Source organism: Empidonax traillii, unplaced genomic scaffold, assembly GCF_003031625.1.
Source record: "Empidonax traillii isolate 1590-97213 ecotype Southwest subspecies unplaced genomic scaffold, ASM303162v1 scaffold196:size3368384, whole genome shotgun sequence".
NCBI classification, from domain to species: Eukaryota; Metazoa; Chordata; class Aves; order Passeriformes; family Tyrannidae; genus Empidonax; species Empidonax traillii.
In genome coordinates, this window is record NW_020955389.1 from 1,843,089 (window position 1) to 1,845,316 (window position 2,228).

The 2,228-nt window shown below is 37.3% G+C and overlaps 1 protein-coding gene across 9 annotated transcripts in view; it reads left to right on the forward strand.

Moving 5' to 3' along the window:
- Positions 1 to 2,228, forward strand: part of INVS (inversin) — a 95,117-nt gene that overhangs the window by 49,027 nt on the left and 43,862 nt on the right. The window lies entirely within an intron of this gene.

Here is a 2,228-nt window from a genome sequence, read left to right on the forward strand (position 1 = left end):
AGGAGTCATTTATTATGTTGTTGTGCTTCTGGAAGGCTTGAAAATTAGGTGTCAGGATTACATCAATAAATTATAGGTGAAGTAAAGAAGCATTTGTTTTCTTTTTTGTCCATTTTGTTCAAACATGTTTTCCTCTTTTCCTCTCAGTAATAACTTCTGTGCATATTGTCTTTTGTATTTAGCCATTCTCAAAAGTGATTCTCACAAACGGAGTTTTTGCAGTGGGCTCTATACTCCCCCTGCTGATCTCTATGAATAGACAGTAAGCATATTATCAGTTATCTTCTCTTGAAAATTCTTGAGGCTGGGGAGGAAGATACAATTTTTCACAGAACTGTGCTGGTTCAGGTAGATGCTTTTGAATGCTTATTAAAAGTAGTGTTATACGTGCTTTGATTGTTGTGGTTTGTGCATGTAATAATGTTAATTTCAATTGTATTTAGTTGAGAATCACATTTAAAATTTTTTATGTTTTTAATAGATTATCTGTTATTGTACTAGTGACTAGATGTATTAATGAATGTATGTTCCAAGTATGTTAGTGTTTTTCTCTAGGAAAATGTGGCTAACACTACTGATACTTAATCTAAAACTGATATATAGAAGTTTTTTATATGTGAGACAGGCAACCTAATTAGCATTTGGTTAGCATTGGCAGATGTTGTTCCTAAGCCACTCTCCATCATCTTTGAAAAGTCACGGAGAACAGGAGAGGTGCCTAAGGACTGGAGGAAAGCCAGTGTCACTCCAGTGTCTTCAGAAAGGGCAAGAAGGAAGACCCAGGAAACTACAGCCCATTCAGCATCACCTCAGTCCCTGGAAAGGATACACTGCCAGCAGGTTACAGGGGTTGATTTTGCCCTCTACTCAGCCCTGACAAGGCAGCATCTGGAGTCCTGTCTGCAGTTCTGGGCTCTGCAGTTCAAGAGTGACCAGGAGCTATTGGAGAGGTGATCAGGAGACTGTAGCATCTCTTTTAGGAGGACTGTTCAGCCTGAAGAAGAGATGACGGAGAGGGGATCTTATTAATACATACAAATATCTTAAGTGTGGGTGTCAAGAGGATGGAGCCAGACTTTTCAGTAGTGACTAGTGGCAGATCACTGGTCACTGGTCCAGATAAGAGGCAACAGGCACAGACTGAAACATGAGAGGTTCCACCTGAATATGAAGAAAAACTTCCGTACTGTGAGGGTGGCTGAGCGTTGGAACAGGCTGCCCAGAGAGGTGATGGAGTCTTCTCTGGGCATTCTCAAAACCTACCTAGATGTCATTCTGTGCAACCTGCTCCAGGTGAACCTGCTTTAGCAGGGGGTTGGATGATCTCCAGAGATTCCTTCCAACACCATTATGTGATTCTCTGTTTTACATAGAGTATGTGAAGTATGTAATTGTTTAGCTCTAGAACACCTAAATTAATCAAATATTAGGAGGTTTAAGTTGACACTGTAAGAAAGTAAAACAGTAAGAAGCAAAGAATCAGGGCATTGCAGAGTTGAAGTTACTACTGCAGTATTAACTTAGCTGGATTGCACTTAGAAAATATGGTGAAATCTACTCTAAATGTATTCTTTTTTTTTTTAATCCATAGAAAATATAGAATGTGCAAGTTAGGTCAATTAGTATTTGGATAGAAACCATAACTCTGGAATTTCTTGACTTTCTTCTTCTTGATTTATCATTCTGAATGTTAAATGTTTGTTTTCTGTGTACTAGTTTCTACACATCAGATAATGCAAGTGATTTTATGCTCTATTTGTGTACCTAGTGAAGTCAATAGGAAAAATTGCAATTAGTTTAGTGAGAAAGGGATCAGGAACTTGCTTTAACTGTTAACAACAAGCTGCACTGATCACAATCTCTCACTCCTCTTTCTGAATTATATTGTAATAGTAGCAGGGCTCTGTATTTTCAGTAGGATTGCTTTTCTCAGTTATCATGGATTAAAATGCACTCTAACATTGGAAGTTAAAAATCTCAGGACTACATTCCTTTCTTCTTTTGCACAGGGTTCCCATGACTTTAGTGTTTTACTTTGAATTGTTGGAGATAGAACAGCGGACTCACTCCCTATAGTTTATTTAAACTCTTGTTTTGGCATTCTGGTTCTGATGATGATGGTTTAGCATCCTGCATCCTGAATTTCTATTGTATTAGCATTAATCACTTTGTTTAGTGATACTTCTTTTTTTTTTTTTTTTTTTTTTTTTTTTTTTTTTTTTTTTTTT